The 16,536-nt window shown below is 31.0% G+C and overlaps 1 protein-coding gene and 1 long non-coding RNA gene across 9 annotated transcripts in view; one reads left to right on the top strand and one right to left on the bottom strand.

The window, feature by feature from the left end:
- RhoGEF2 (Rho guanine nucleotide exchange factor 2) overlaps positions 1–16,536 on the bottom strand; it is a 1,010,441-nt gene that overhangs the window by 600,415 nt on the left and 393,490 nt on the right. The gene's annotated exons all lie outside the window — the stretch shown is intronic.
- The window catches only part of LOC142318894 (uncharacterized), a 56,937-nt gene continuing 56,229 nt past the window's right edge, over positions 15,829–16,536 (top strand). The window contains exon 1 of the long non-coding RNA XR_012755071.1: positions 15,829–16,035. This is a non-coding gene — a long non-coding RNA (uncharacterized LOC142318894). The remainder of the gene's footprint in view (positions 16,036–16,536) is intronic.

Raw genomic sequence — 16,536 nt, 5'->3', positions numbered from 1 at the left:
ATAGAAATTAGTAACTTATGTATACGTTTACCTAACTACCTACTGTTTTTTCCTAAATTACCACATAGTACATAAGCAAGCCAAACACAAAAGGTTTTGTATGTTTAAACACAAACGCGTGTTTGAAAATATTCAAAACTGAATTTTTCCAAAAACAATCGCTAAGGCATTAATGAAATGTAATTATATGTATTGTTGTTTAGAATTCTATATTTTAGCACTATTAACTGTAAGTATATATACTTGTAAGCAATTTTTCACAATATGTAGAAAATAATAATTTTTTGAAGGGATCTGATTCTATAGAATCATAGAAGACAAAATCCCGATCTGTGAAGCTAATTTGCATCATATAAAAACCACTAAACGAGCTGAAGATTTAAAAAAAAAAAATACATTTTAAACTTTCTAATTACAAAATATAATTTTTCTAAAACTTTACACTATATCTTGATATTTTTATTTCAGTTCTTTTGCGGTTACTCCTAACTAAAATCATAGATCCTTTCTTCGCCGAATGGTTCAATAGTTTTTGGCCAACCCCAGTGGACTTGTGAAGAGCTATAGAATTAATGAATCCTTGTATTTGTGTCATTTAATTTTTGATAGGGGTACTTTCCCTACACTGTCTGGAGTCTTTGTTACCGATATGGTGGTTATAAAAAAAGGACAAGCTGAGTTCTTTGTCGCAGAAAAAACCATGACTTTTCCTAAAATATACAAGTGCCGTGAAAGATTAAGAAAATGAAGAGACAGCAAATTCCAATGAGATAGTTTTGTATGATACGCGTTTTATACATGGTGTATATGTGATAATATGATCTGGGTCTAATATACGTAAAATACTTTCAGCAGCTTGTCTTTGAATTCTTTCTGTAGCAATCGCTTCTCTAAAGATTAGCACAATTATTACAATTGCATAATACAAAGTAAATCAAAATGATTGACTGAGTTTCGTAACTGTATTCCACGTAAGATGACAAATGTTAAGTAAATTACATCTCACAATAATGTTTACAAATACATCATAAAGTACAATGTGGTTCGCTCCGGCTGCATGGTACACATCTAAGCGGTAGCTGAACTCGTCTCACACGCGAGGAAGCATATATTGTGTTAATGAGCAGCTCACCGCAGATGTGATACGGTTACGCAGATCGGACAGATTTGTTGATAGAGGAGGTAAGTAAACTACATCTTTCACCCCCGCGAGAAAAAATTCAGAAGGCGTGAAATCAGGTAATCTTGGAGGCCAGAAATGAAGAGCCAGGTCTTCATTCTCGATCCGTCCTGTCCCATCGTTGCGGTAGAGATTCATTCACATAGCGTTGAACAACTAGGTGCGCTAATGGGGTGGAGCTCCGTCCTGCTGAAAAATGAAGTCTTGTAGATCTTCATTTAGTAGAGGGAAAAGCCAGTTTTCCGACATGTCCTAGTACGTTATCCCAACAACCGTGCGTGTGTTCTACAAAAAAAAATCGGTCATAAATCTTTGTTTGCGATAGAGCGCGAAACACGTTAACCTTGGGGGATTCTCTCTCATGTTGCGATGTGTCATGTAGATTTTGTAGACCCCCCTACGCACCGCCATATGCGATTATTGTGTTTATTGATTTTTCCAGAAATTTGCCGTACTGACGAACCCAGAAAACCTTGTGTCATACTGTAACCATCTTTTTCACAATTGACACATTAATAGCGCCGCAAGCACTCTAGCGGTCGTTTACGCACCTAAATGCGCTCTGGCGATGTTATTCGAAACTTTCGGACCTACTCTCTCAACTGGTATATAGATTAGTTAAATAGAATGTATAGTTCAGGATATATATAGTTACTAAACTGTGTCCATCAACGCCCTGTACTCTATACCGGGTGATTCAAAAAAATTTCACAACTTTAAAAGCATATAAAAATTTATTTAAATAAGTTACAAATTTGATTGAGGTCACTTCATAGCAAAATACATCAAATTTTGACATACGTAGTTCTATTACCGAATTCGGCCACCAACGCTGTCAACGCTTGTCAGTGTTGTCAGAAAAAAATGGATACATTTAATGGTGCGGAACGTGCTCGCTATTGTTTTCGCTTCCCAATTTGCAGTCAGCAACTGCAATTCAACGTAATTTTCGTAGAGTACAATAGGGAACAGAGTAGGCGTACAATTTACTCTTGGCACCAAACCTTCGTTGAGACAGGTTGTTGTTCTTCTTCCGGGAAGCAACCGTAAATGGTGTCGTTTATGTGGACATGCTTCAAATTTTTTTAATTCTTCAATTAGACGATGATGATCAAGATTAGTATCATTACTATCAGCAAGACAGGGCACCACCTTACTACCAACTAGAATTCCGAGATTTTCTTGATACTCGATTTCCAGGTCGATGGATTGGTCGTGAAGGTCCAATTGCATTGTCACTTCGCTCACCAGATTTTACCACGCTTGATTTTTTTCTTATGGGATTTCATTAAAGATCGGGTTTATGTACGTACTTTGCCTGCTGATCTTGTTGAGCTAAGATTTCAAATTAACGTCGCGTCGCAGATGCAGAGGTAACGTCTGACTTGCTGGCTACAGTCTGAAATGAAATCGACTTCAGGTCGGTTGTATGTCGCATTACAGATGGAAGCCAAATCGAACCAAAGTGAATGTTGGGTGACAAACGTGATGTGTGTTTTTCTACGAAATGAGACATCAACCGAATCTGTAAGTTACCTCAATAAATCTTCATGTGCTTTTAAATTTGTGAAGTGCTTTTTGAATCATCCGGTATATGTATAAAATTACAATCGTTAAATTAAACTTATTGTATTTCTAATTAAAACAATATGTAAATAAAACAATATGTAATAATTAAACAGGTTACTTTAATAATCTAACAGTTAAAATTAGTAAAAATATTAAACGAAAAAAATCGAAATAAATAACGATCAAAAGCATGTTTCTAGTTATAAAGATACTATATGTACTTTTTTTAATTTAATTTAAATGTACAGAAATATAATTACAACTATTAAATCAAAGTAACTTAATATAGCGTAAAATGTTTGTAACGGAATGAATTTAATTTTACGTCTGTGTACGCGTTTTGTTCGTATACTTAACGTGCAACATGAAACAGGCTCCCCCGTAATAATAACCTGAGTAGCTTAGCAACGCCCCCGGTCTCGCCCTGCCATATTTTGGATTATTGTTCGACTGAGAACGACCCTTTTATTCTCAGGCATATGTATATAATAAAATATTAAAGGAACGGTTAAATTGAAGTTCCTTCTTTTCATTATTCACGACTAGTATTTATAATATTAATACGCAAGCAAAAGCTACCGCAGAACACAGAGTATAAATTACGTATAAATTCGACATCAAACTATTACTGTCGAGCATTTAATACAACTTAAAAGCATTCCGTAGTGACACGTACATAAGTAAAGTTATACACAAATCCACCATTTCAAGTTACATGGAAAATTAAATAGTACATAAATCATTAACGTAGAAATGCTAATGTTAAAGAAAATTTACGTAAGATTCAAATAAATACGGAATACTTTTTGGTAAAAAAACCGATCAATAATTTTGATAAAATAAGAATATATTTATTATAAGGTAAATAAGCATTTTACATCTTCGGCAACATTTTTAAAAATATCGGTCGGTGGGGTTTTAAAATAGCACTGCTATTAGGAACATCCAGTAAAATATTCTCAAAAAATTATCCAAATTCATCGAAAACTATACATCACCTTATATTACACTTAAGAGAGAGGTTCGAGTCTTCCAAAATGGTTGTTTCTATTAACGTTTTCTTTACAATTTTCAAGAAAATTCTATTCATGGAATCCCGGCTTATATAATTTTACCTCAAGTTACCGTATCAAACGATTAGAAATAAAAGAGAAGCGCGTAGTTATTGAACAAATGAAACTTAATAAACCAAGAAAAATGCAACAACTTCTTTTTACATTAATTCAAGCACCAAGACAACAGGATCATTTTTGGGAATTCAGAAAACCCTTAGTTATAGTAACAAATGATGAATGGAATTTTAAGACCAAAGAGTTGTGGCTAAATAGTCCTGTAAAAAAAAAGAAGGATCTGTTCATAATAACGGATTAAAAAAGTGTGAACGAGAAACCACCCTATTTTGAAATAGGGTGTTCTTCAAAATATTAAACTACAAGAAACCAAAGCAAAGTAGTACAAAAATAATACATTAGAGAGAAATACGAGTTTCAAGGTTACGACAACCCTTTTTACTATCCGTATACTTATCGTATCGTATCTCTTCTATCAATAAACTTCCTGCAAATAAAAAATAAGGTTTCTTATATAAGACTTCCGCTTAATTTATCCCTCAATTGGCAAAAATTAGTTTACAATAATAATAATAATAATATATAGAAATATATTATAAATAATAATATTATATACGATGGTGGATTAACATTTCACAAAACTAAAACATAGAACACTTATAAAGTCCACGTTCAGAAACAGTTAATGAGAAAAGAATTCCGTATTCTTAAATTTTAAAGAATCTGTTTAGAAACAGCTTTTTAAACCACAAGACTAGAAGTTTGAAATCATATATAATAAACAATTTAGATTAAATTTAATAATATATTTCCTAATTCCCTTTTCCCGTGGGAAAATGGGACACGTTTTGATGTTCTAGAAAACAGAATTTCAAGATTCTGTGTGCCAAAACATTTAGCCTAACTGTGTATTTTTACAATACAATGTGTTCCAAATCGTGCTCTTGTAAAAACAATTCAGAAACGTACAAGTCGTAAAGTTCCCAATGCCAGTAACTAAATGGAAGAGTGTAAAAACGTTTAATAAAATCAATCAGATGATTAATTCAAAACAACTTTATTACTTTCACTGCGCAAACCGTTTTCATACTAATTTGTAATCGACTTCACTTTCAACACAAAATCTACAAGTGCATCAGGATTTAGATTTCAGTACAATTTTGCACATTCAACAACGTTCATGGCATTTATACAAGATCAAAATTTATTTTTGAATATTTGTCGATTTCTTCATACCACCGTTGAATTTCAACCGGCCTTTTTTAATCTAACTCATGACGCACTTACACTACATGCAGAAACAATATACGAAAATTAACAGAACAACCCGGTTTTTGTAACAGAGTAAACCTTACACTGGCGTCTAATTTGTTACAGTTTAATTAGATACTTTCATCCACCAAACAATTTCACGAGCTTCAGACTGTTCGTGGATGATTCTTCGGTTGTTTTGAAGAAAAATAATAGCTGTTCCAGCATATAATGATGGTCAACGCAAAATCGTTGATAAATACTGGACATACGATAAAGGTACTCGAACCATCTTTATCATTTAGCCACAGAGGAGTTCTGAGTGGTACACTCATCGACTGCCTAAAGGAAGAGTCGAAATTAACATCTAGGTGGTTATTCGTTCTGCGTAACTTCCTCTGGCCAATTTTACACCATTTATAATGTTTTTCTTGATTACTTCTTTCCTGTCTGGGTTCTTGGGATCTTGACAAACTCCCACTAGTTTCATGCTGAGGATGCAAGTCCTGAGCCATCTGGTAGGATGCAGGCATCTGTAGAGGACATAGCAAGTGGCCGAACAATAACCTTAATGGCTGCGTTGTCCAGTTAGCAAAAAAAGTCGGTCTCCTAACCCACCCCAAACACATATATATCAACACATATATACCCAACACATATATTATCAGACAATGTGTGTGTGTGTGTGTGTGTGTGTGTGTGTGTGTGTACAAATTTAAATAAAAAATTCTGATGTGGTAACCAAATTACTTCCTTATACGCTTATTAAATTACAGATACACATTTTTTTACAATCAGAGGTTAATAATTATTAATAAATCAATATATTTAAATTAAAAAAAGTTAAAAAAAGGAAATGAAGTCGGATTCTAACCGATGTGCCTTCTTCCCCTTGTACGATCCAAATATTTCATTAATCAAAATTTTATTTGAATATAACTCTGAAACCGATGAAAAAAAATACCACTTATTATGATACATCGTTGAAAAGTTCTCAATGAGGGCCGATTACTGCAGTAGGAAAGTCCAAAATCCAAATTCTTTTGGATTTTGGGTTTTCTGGACCCTTTTGGTTCAGTCGATTGCAATCAAAAGGGGAGATGCACAACTAGATGTTACAACAGTCCTAAATCCAAAATTTTAACATCCTACTGCTAATTGTTTTTGAGTAATGCGAGAGACATACATACATACAGTCGTCACGCCGAAACTAATCAAAATGGATATTTCCGTTGATATCAGAAAACCGAAATTTTTCACGATCACAATACTTCCTTTACTTCGTTGAAGAAAATAATAGTAAAGTATCTTAAAGGAACAGTATGGTGACTTTTACCATTGGGCTGTCTCCCATTTAAGGTGTGAATTACTCAGATCTGAAATAACCCTAACGGGATAACGAACATAACTGGGAGGGACAAATAAGAAAATAGTTAACGATTTATACACAAATACTGTCAAACTGGTCGACAGGACTGGTTTAGCCATGACAGTTCAGTAATGATATGAATTCTCTGTGTTTAGTTTAAGTATTCGATTACTTTTACAGGTTATGATGAAAAAAGAGACGGATCTAGTAAATTTTATTTATGATTTAAGAAAGAAACAGTGAATTAATGTTAATTTTTATTGTGCTAATTTACATAAGCGGTTGGAATGGCTAAATAAATTTCAATTAAAAAAATTTATATACATACGGTATATAAAAACATTATTCAAGATCTATCAATAACAAATTAACAAGACATTTCATATAAGCGAGCATATTTTTTTCCTATTTTCTCATTAATTTATTAATATGCATCAAGTCGTAGTGAGTTAAGCACATGCATAATATAAAATAATATTAAGTTATGCTTTGTCAGCTTCGCGTCAAAAGAATACAAAACCTAAGATTATACTAACGACACAGTGATATTCTATTAGTTACTGTATGTAATGTACCTTTCTACTTTAATAATTTAAGAAAATAAAAATTAAAATAAATTATAATATAACTAACTGTCAAGTTTATCTTCTATTTCTGCCCACAACAAAAAGATCACTTATCAATGAAAAACAAAAGTTGAAATTTGGCAGATATCTTTATGCAGAGGTTTTTTTTCAAAGCTTATTTCGAGTTTTGGATAGTTTAAATTCTATCCAGAAATATACACAGAACATTTCACGAAGAAAGAAAAATAATTTCAGGATATTTTCTACCGGTGAAAAAAAAAATAGTACATATAAACATATCTTAGGGAATGTTTTGTTTTCGAGTTACTAGCAAAAAATTGCGCCCGTATTTCTACTGAAACTATAAAATAAGAAACACGCACTTATTTGAACTTACGAAGGGCAGAATTTATGTTTTTTTCTTTTTTAATGAGAACTACAATTCTATCAGTTCACGAGAAAATTGTCGTAAAGCACTGAATAACTGGAGACGAAAAGTACACTTTTGCCTCATGCGTTTGTCCTCATAAATGTTACTTCAACTGTTCAGCGAGCGTAGTCAAAACAAAAAATAGATAAAAAGTGATTTTATATGTAAATAACATTTCATTACAAAGTTCTTACAACTATACATTACGATATACTTTTTTCAGATAATGTTATTATTATTAACTCTCGATAATGTGAAGTAATCGTTAACGATCATCTACGAACGATTTTTTCAACTTTTACATTTTAAAGTAATTAAGAAGCAAATTATATAAAATTCACGACGTAACATCGAAATTACAAACAATATAGAGCATTTCAATGTAATTATTAGTTGAATTAGAATGTAAACAAATGTAAAACAGCAACTAATAGATAAGGAAAAAAAAGGATAAAATTTTAGAACTAAATAATACAGATATAATTACTTATATGGCGGTATAAAGTTAACTGACGTTAATCAGCAGCTAGATTAATTAATTGAAAAGGTTTAACAGATCAAGAAAATGACAAAAAATACACACACGGATGGAGAGAGGAAGAGAGAAAAAACCTAGAAAAAATTAAATTTTGTGTACTGTGATTATATTAGATGCAACCTAATGAAGGAGGATAGTCCATATTATGTACTTCTGTGCGTGCGTATATGTATGTATATATATCAACTGATCAGGTAACGAATAATCCCCCTACACGGTTTTTAACAATAAATTTTCTAGAACTTATTTAGAAAACAGATTCCACTCAAATTTTTTGCAAAATTTAATTAATAAGCGGTTTTTTTATTATTCTAAACAATTATTATTATCATCACAAAAAATAACAAAAAAGTACATTATTTTAAAACGCCTATTATCCAAATTTAATAATTTTTAAAAGATATAGATTATTACTATATTAAAATGCATTAGTCCACAAATAAAAAAAAATACTATTTTTCCGTGTACTATTAACTAAGCGTTCAAACATTAATTTCATCGCATCCTTATCAGTTTCTGATAATTTAAAATATTTCTAAATAGAAATTAAATTTTGTAGCCTAGTAAACATTAACTGTAAGCTATTAAAAGAATAAGCAGTTATCTATAAACATTATACAGATTTTATAATATACAACTCTTATGTAATATATAATAATGCAAAAATAATAATTTATACTACCGAGCTGAAAGAATCACTCGTACTTTATTTTAATTAGAAAAAAACTGGTGTGACGCCCGTCTTCCAAATAAGTGTAAATTGTTTTAATCGTACCAAATAATCTCTAAGATGATCTGAATTAATTAAAAACAGGATCAAAGGAAAATAACAACTCTTCTAACTTCTTGTTATAGGTATATTTATCTTGCACAATAATATACGAGCTGGCGCGCATATTTAATTTTAATATACTTTTTATACGTGCACCATATTAAAAAAGAAAGTTGTTAAAAACGGGTATGGAAACAAAGTATGCACGAACTTGCATATGTGTCTCTGTTTTGAAATATATGTACAACACCAACAATATGAGAACATAAGGAAATAAATCTTCGTAAATAATACAATGTTAGAGGGAAAATCGAGCTATTTTCCAGTCGGCGACGCCGCTTATTTGCAACAAACGGAATAAACTGAGATTTTCTATTTGTTTATTAATGCATTTAAATGTATTAAAGATCTCATAAGCAAAAGAGATACGCCATAATCAATTATATAAAAGTGAGGTGACTGTAATTGCTCGTGATTTGTATTCTGGAATTAAAATAACTGAATATAATATTGCGCAAGACACAGGATATTTTTAAAAGCTTTAATAATAAAATCAACATGGTATAGGTCAATGAAGTTCAGTAACATCCTACTCTACGTTGAGATCAACAAGAATGTTTTCTAATGGTAAATTTTTTCACAACCGTGCTTAAAGGTGTTTTAAATACAGTATTACATTTCTTTTAACGTTTTCTTAATATTTATTTTACAGAAAGGTGCAAACACTTCTGTTTATACACTAAAACTCTTAATACTTCTCGATTAATTAGCATAGACATGATCGAAAATTCAACAAAGTCTGAAAATAAAAACAAAAAGGTGTACTATATATATAAAAAAAAAGAATTCAGCAAAATAAGATGATCATATCGGACTATCATCCGAAATTTTCATTATTGTAACCCCTGTTCACAAATAAGCTAGAGCAACGTCTAAACTGTCACGAAAACATAAAAAAAAAAATTAACTACTGATGTGTGTCTATTTTTAGACTATTCACTTGCTTCAGGATTGGAAAAAAAGGATTTTACGCAAATTTGCATAAACAGATCCATTTACGGATGTTTTATTCAATATTAGCCTCCCACTTAGATAACGGGTTTTAGATTGTTTAATTAAATCGGTAGTCCCACGAGACGTTATTCGGACGAAAGTAACACAATCCATCACATTACCTTTGCAATTATCTTATTTTTGGTTAAATACTTTGCGATTTCTTCTTAATGGTTTACATAAAGAAGATTACTCGACAAAGACGATGATAAATTTTAAGATTCTTTTAATAAATAAGATTCTTAAAATTTATACAAAAATATTTAAAACTGTGTCTATTAGGATACAAGTTAATGATTGTAAAAAGTTTAACATTATACGTAAATTCTTAGCGAAATGGCGTACCCATTCTTAAAAGTAATAAGCATTCTAACGCCATACTTTTCAAGGAAAATGAAGTGTAAAATAATTTGATGAAACTTTTAATATACAAGAATTGAGTGAAGATCATTACTCACAAAGAAAGCTCTGCACTTCAGAACGGTGAAGCTGGTATCTAAGATGTTTTAAATGCGTTATACCCGTACAAAACACTAGAACAGCTATTGTAAACTAAGAGATTAAAATAGCCCTTTTTTTTTAGTCAAATACATTTTATACAATGCATTCTGCCTCTAAAAGTAGGGACCACAGATTTATAAAAAGCATAACTTCGTTATAAACTGTTTACGCGCTTAATGTAATGATTGATACAAATTCAACGTGACATGACTACACGTCAAGATGATGCCTTCAAGTTGACATGTATGGTAAATAGAAAGAGTGGAGGCATTTGAAATAAAAGTACGGCGGAAATAGAAAAAAATAAAAAGAATAAACAAAGTGAAAAATTAAGAAAATACGAAAGTGAACGAAAATAAAAGAAGCTTAATCAGAACAATTAAGAAAAAAGTAAGAAAAGAAATCAGTAACAATTCAGAATAAGTTAACTGGCTGAAATCAGCGGCGGATTTACAATTGTAACGCTTACAGGCTGACCGACCGGCCGGCGCTGCCGCCGGGCGACTCATTACCGAGAACCGAGTACAAAGGTAAGAAATTCGAGGAAGTTGATAATCCGTTATTAGTGGCCGCGGAAAAAATTTCCGCCTTCCAAAATTTGCCGCCGTAGGCTATAGCCTAGCTAGCCTATTTAGAAATCCGCCACTAGCTGAAATATTTCCTCATAGGAGAAGGATTGATTAAAACACTATTACAAGGATAAGTGGAAGGTGCAAATATAAAAACTGATACGTAAAAGTAAAAATTATGAACGACCTAAAAGGTGATAGCAGTTATCACGAAATCAAAAGTTTAGCTCGGATAATGATGTGCGACTAATAATAACGATTAAACTTCTGTACTATTTAGAAAGGTTGTAATTAAATAATTCTAAGAGTTGTTGGAATGAAATCGCTTGGATTTAGAAAGCAAAGGATTTTTTTAATCTATTTAAAACTTATCGTGGAATTACAGATTTTTCTTCAGGATTACACCCTATACAAAGCCGAGAAAGGCAAATCTACAAAAGATTGTCTAATATTACAATTATTCCAGTAATGATCAATAGTTACGATGGCTTATCAATAGAACCGATACGCATTTCAGGAAACGAGGGGCAAAAATAATTTTCATTCACGCGATCCAACAACTAGCAACATAATGTTAGTCATGTTACCAGAGTACATTCGTAATATAAAAACGTAGTAATAAACTCAAACGCTCCTAAAGCTTAGTGGTGAACAAATTTCTTGCTAATTTTATATTATAGAAAATAAAAATATTATGCCTCATCTTAAAGATTTCCACAATACACCCTTATTTTGTGTAAATAATAATTACACTACTTAATTTAAAATAATAAGAATGACTGTTAACTTTCCGCTCAATTTCATTTAACGTATATAAATAAAAATATTTTATGAATATACAAAAACAAAAATAATTTTATAAAAATTCTTCAATTATTAATCAGTAATAAACTTATTCGGCATTGAAATGGATTTATCATCGATACTATCCGTATTCGCTTAATTTATCAACATCAGCACGCTCTAAAATAACGTACAAGAACATAACTACTTTAATTACTACCCTTACGAGGTTCTGTATATGATATTAACCACTGAACGACGCTTTTATTTTTTATTACAGTACAATACAATAAAGTTATTAAACCAACGATACTAAAAAAAAAAGACAAAACACTTTTATGTTATAAAATGTATAACATTTCAGCTAGCGATAACTACACGGATATATATTAAAAATAACAAAAATAAAATAAACTAACAGATTAAATAAATAAGTCCTTAAAGGGCAGAGTTCAAAAGCACACTAAAAAGTGTAGGCCCTTATTAAGAAAAGAGAAACATTTATAAGAAACACAAAATACAAGAAAGTTGCTTTTTAGATAAAATATGATAAAAGGAACAGAGAAAATCAAAATTTACTATTATATTGTGAAGGTATTTCGGAATGAAGAAATACATATTATTTACCTCAAAATTTTAAAAACTCAATAATAGTCAAACCTTCCTGAACAACCGTGTAAGCCATCGGAACAATTAGCAGACACTCGTACTCCACCTTCGTACACTCAGCCTTCGAATATTCTCCTTTACATCCAACTATCGTTTTCTTGGTCCATCCCTAATACTATCTTACTTCCCGTTGTAAGTCGTTCTTACAACATAGCCCGACAGCTGTAACTTCCTTACTTTAATTTTAATCACCAAGTCACATGCGGGGTACCCATTTATACTCACCAGCTTCTAATTCTCTACATCCCAATTTTACATACAGGTCCAAATACTTTTCTGAGGATTTTCCTTTCCTTTTAACGCAAATGATTTGCTTTTACTTGCCAATTCTAAGTATCATACATAGCAATTTTTCGCACTATCACTATTGTTTTACATATACTTCTTAATTTTGGTGGTATCGACACATTTTTAAGTGAAACACCACCTTTTCAAGATCATACAATTCCTAGCAATAATTCTGTCTTCTTATTTGTTAAATATCTTTAAAATATATACGCGTCCACGAAACTTTCAGGAGATCGGTGCATTTGGTCGAATTGAGATTTTTACCCCTTTTAATCGTTCAAAAATCTACTTGAGGGTAAAATGGATTGAAAGGAAAACATAATTCTTACTACTTTTGGGTTTATGTAAAACCTACAATGAGAATTCTTAAAATTAACGAAACTATTATAATGTGGAAATAAAGAAAACCTTACGCGACAACGCAAAATAGAAACGGCTTTCCAGTCACAAACAGATAACCGGTCGCCATATTACAGTAACTAAAATTCTGCAAATCCTTTTAATTATATGCTTCATTCATAATGCATAAAACTCAGCATCGACTGGGGCGGAGCGATGAAGTAATCCTACTTGAAAATAAAAAGTTGAAAATTAAATGAAGTAACACCCACACCAAACCGGCTGTTGCGAAGTAACGAGGATTGTTTTAAGCGCGATGCGGCACGGGAACTACTACTCTCTCTGTCACGTCAGAACGACCGATGGAGTCGGAAGTAATTTATTATCCGTACACCAGATTGTATTTATCAGCTTAGACCGGCTTATTTGAGAATTTTCAGCATACCTACTAATTCTCTGCCGTATTCATTACATCTACAATAGTTATTGTTACTCTGAAACGTAATTAATTGATTTTAAGCTTATTATTATTGTTAAGTACTTCGACGAATACACACACACACACACACACACACACACACACATATATATATATATATATATATATATATATAAATCTAAAGAAAACAATCCGTTTAGGTTATAGTGGAAACAACTTATTCCGAGGAACTAATTTCTCGTCTGAATCTAGTTCTCTAAATTGGATCTGAATGTTGTTTCGAAATGTGAGCCTGTTTTCATTTATTACGATAATATATTTTTAATAAAAACAATAATTAAAACACTATTTAAACTGTAAGTTTTAAAACTGGTATATACAGGTCACTTTGCTTTCGGAAGGCCTTTTCGGAGACAGTTCTGCAGCATTAGTAATACTTAAATGTTAAAAAAAAATAGCTTTCATAATATTGTTCAAGTAACTGTACTTTAAAAATAAAACCGTTAATGTTAAAAGCTATCAACAAAACTGTTATCAGTAATAATACGCAATCATAAAATTGTGTACTTTTTATAGCTTACTATTCAACTCTTAATATCCGTGCGTTCATTCTCTTTGTAATATCTGGAAGTTTTGAGGTATTTTTCATAGTTTTAACGACAGGATATATGAAAATACGCGTACCGAGAGCCAATAAGTTATGTAAATTACGAAAGAACACTACTCTTTCTGATTGATAACTTCCCTAAATTGAAAATGTATGTAGCGCTGCAAGCAAAACAAAATAATATATTTTAAAGTTTATAAATATCTCATTTAACTGGTATGTTCGCAATGTGAGTAACAAGACAGGTTTGTTTTCTCAGTGTTGAAAATTAAAATATTTTAAGTTTAAAACCAATACTCATTTATTTAATATGTGTATTATTTATATACAATATAAATATACATATATTGTTGCAATTTAAAACAAATGGTTTTTTCTGTTGTTTCAGTAACAATATCCAAAAATAGCCCTTTAAAGTTTAGATGGATTCAATAAAAATTTATTTTAATTATTAAAAAATATATACTTTCATGATTATTTGATTACTTCCAAATAAGTCAAGTTTTTTTAATTTTTAATACGGCGCCAGTACTAATAACTATTTTCCAATTATCAAACACTAGGTTTCATGCCGTTCACAAACGAATTTTTATATACCTATTTCATGTAAGTGTCCAGGGCCATAAACACACCAGTCAGCTTATTTTCTTCTCCCTGGCGTAGTCGATTGAAAATGTAGTAATTTTTAAAACACATCGTAGATAGATAAATAAAGGCAAATATCATTTAAGTTCTTCTTAACATCGTTGTAACAATACAGACAACGTTAGTAATAAGAACTGCTGTTGAGAAATAATAAATAATTCTGTGAAAGGTCTGTTTTTAAAACTTTATATGCGGAGATTTAATGGACTGAGAATTCAAGTGGTAACATGGATTTATCAATCTGAATTTTATCTATCCGAATCATTTCAAATTAAGTTAATTCGTATTTACTTATACGAATGTACAATTTATAGTTTACGTTATTAACTACAGTTAAATATGATTACAGAAAAAGTTTTAGGCATTTCTACTCTTATAATCTAAAGGCTTAATACTACTTGCATTTTTTAATTTGTTAATTTTATATATCATATCTCATGATTGCTTTCCCCCCTTTTTATAGATTTTGATAGAATACTGGTGGCTTAATAACACAAAATAAAATGATATTTAATTTAATCTTTTACGGTCTAAATTGTGGACCTATGAATAAAATCGATTGACGTTTACGCCATAATAAAGTAAGCTAACATCAATTTGTTAATTCATTATTTCATCTCTTGTACAAGCAATATCATGCCTGCACGAGGGATGAGGTGACACGACATTAAAAACTATTTTTCAATTTTAAAAGTTTTAGAGCGGGTAAACAATTCTACTTTTCCTAAACGACTAAGCCTTCTCACTCGAATCAATTTCCAACGTACCACAACGGGTGTTTAATTTAATTTAACGGCACGGCTTAATTTGTATCTGATTAATTATGTAACAGTAGATGGGTTTTTATAATAAGCAATATGACAACGGAAAAAGATATTCCAGTAAAAACCAATCAGGCCGGTAAGCGCATGACGTTTTGTTACTGCAATAATATTGATAACCGCACTGAATCGATCCCCATTAATTTGTAGTAGTTAAATGCGTTATTTTCCTCAATCGGTTAAAATTAGTTGATACGATTTACAGTGAAAATAAAACTTTGCATTAACACAACACTTGTTTTAACCTAACAACAGCGTTTTTAGTCAAGTGGATACTTGTTTCTTTAGATCAAGCGTTTTCACTTGACAGTTATTCTTAAGACCCATTTATATATAGGTTGTGCTATAAGTGGAATCATAGTGGTTTTTTATTATACGTGGAATCATACGAGTGTCATAGTGGTTTTTTTGGACACTGATTAGAAAAGGCTCAATTTCGTTACGAATAAAAGACATTGGTTCGTAGGAAAATAATTGGTGTAAATACTAATACAATATTTAAGATGTATGATAAATCTCTGTTAAAGTAACAATTTTACATTCTGTCGAAATATTACACAGCAATATTTTTATGATGTAAGTTCAACAGAAATATAATATAGATACTTTTTATTAAACGTTTTACGTTATATATATAATTAAAATGTAATATATATAATATTGGGTATTTACGTATTAACGCCACCGCAGCTACAGTTTTATTTAAAAACGAATAGTCAATCGGATTTCGGTGGAAAATGGGCCGATATAGAGTTAACATAAATAAATAAATATTTATTTTATAAATATAATTTAACCAAACTTAACCTACGCTCGATTCGTTCGCTAACCTTGACTAATTAACACCGTAATCTTTTGAGTATTTATTTAAGAAATTCAGTAATTACAATTATTTATTATTTAAATAATCAAATTGCAACAATTACTGAATTTATTAAATAAATACTCAATAAATTACGGTGTTAATTAGTCAAGGTTAGCGAGCGAAGCGAGCGTAGGTTAAGTTTGGTTAAATTATATTTATAAAATAAAAAAATATAAATAACCATTTATATTCTGTTTTGAATCTGTTTCGGC

Source organism: Lycorma delicatula, chromosome 2 (genome assembly GCF_047948215.1).
Source record: "Lycorma delicatula isolate Av1 chromosome 2, ASM4794821v1, whole genome shotgun sequence".
In the NCBI taxonomy this organism is placed as follows: Eukaryota; Metazoa; Arthropoda; class Insecta; order Hemiptera; family Fulgoridae; genus Lycorma; species Lycorma delicatula.
Note: the sequence above shows the minus strand (reverse complement) of the source record. Positions and strands in the feature narration are given on the sequence as shown.